The sequence below is a fragment of the Geospiza fortis genome, unplaced genomic scaffold, assembly GCF_000277835.1.
Source record: "Geospiza fortis unplaced genomic scaffold, GeoFor_1.0 scaffold180, whole genome shotgun sequence".
Classification (NCBI taxonomy): domain Eukaryota; kingdom Metazoa; phylum Chordata; class Aves; order Passeriformes; family Thraupidae; genus Geospiza; species Geospiza fortis.
The window spans coordinates 1,495,934-1,497,314 of record NW_005054452.1 but is presented as its reverse complement, the minus strand read 5'-3'; positions in this window follow the sequence as shown (position 1 = coordinate 1,497,314).

Genomic DNA, 1,381 nt, shown 5'->3' with positions numbered 1-1,381 from the left:
GGGCGGTGCTGCCCCCTGGTGGCGCGGAGGCGGCACTGCGCCCCCCTCCGCCTCTGATCCCGCTTCCCGAAATTCCAGAGAAGGAGAAATAAATAAATAAATAAATTAACTACCTATTAATTAGGGAATTAATTACAAACATAAAGTTTTGTAGGGTACTACATGAATGTCGGAGAAACCTCTTAGAAAGGAGGTGCGGAGACAGGACAATGAGTAATGAGTACAAGTTGAAAAAGGGGGAGTTTATATTGGATATTAGGAGGAAATTTTTTGTTGCGACCGTGGTGAGAGCAAAACAGGTTGCCCAGGGAAGTTGTGGATGCCCAAACGCTGGAAGTTTTCAAAGCCAGGTGGGATAAGACCTTGAGCAACCTCGTTTAATGGGTGTTCTCCTTGCCCGTGGCAGGGCGGCTTGGGATGATCTTTAAAGTCCCTTTAAAATTCTGTAATTCTATGATTCTGTGATTTATGATCATGATTGTATGATTCTGTGATTCTATGATTCTATGATCATGATTGTACGATTCTGTGATTCTGTGAACAGAAATTACTGGGTGCAACTGAGTGTTGGTTTTGTTTTTTTTTTATGAGGAAAGTTTTGATCACCAAAAAGATCTCTTCATAATTAGAAACAACCCAGAAATATTATTTTTTTTTTATAATTTGGAGTGAGAAAATCTGGCTTCAATTAATTATAATCACAGAATGGTTTGGGTTGGAAGGGACCTTAAAGACCATCTGGTTCCACCCCCTGCCATGGGCAGGGACAACTTTCCACCATCCCAGGTTGCTCCAAGCCCCATCACCTGTGGCCTCAGACTCTTCCAGGGATGAGGCTTTTCTGGACAAACTGTGCCAGGGCTCACATGAAAGACCAAGTTCCTCATATCCAGGTGGAGCTTCCATCAGTTTCTGCCCTTTGCCTCATGTCCCATTGCTGGGCACCATGGAACAGAGCCTGCAGCAGGTGACACAGGAATGTGTCCAGGTGGGCTTGGAATGTCTCCAGAGAGGGAGACTCCAGGGCCTGTTCCAGTGCTCTGCCACCCTCAGCATAAAGAAGTTCTTCCTCATGTTGAGGTGGAACTTCTTGTGTTTTACTTTGTGGCCTTTCGTCCTTGTCCTGTCACTGGGCACCACTGGAAAGAGTCTGGCACCATCCTGTGCCCCTCCTTGGAGATATTTTGATGGATTGATGAGATGGCCTCTCAATGTTGTCTTCTCTAGAGTCAACAGGCTCTGCTCCCGCAGTGTCCTCACAGGAGGGACGCTCCTGTCCCTTTGCACCTGCTGTCCCTGCTCCAGGACCTCCCTGTCCCTCTCCATGCTCTCCCTGTCCCCGCTCCAGGATCTGTCCCCGCTCCATGCTCTCTCTATCCTC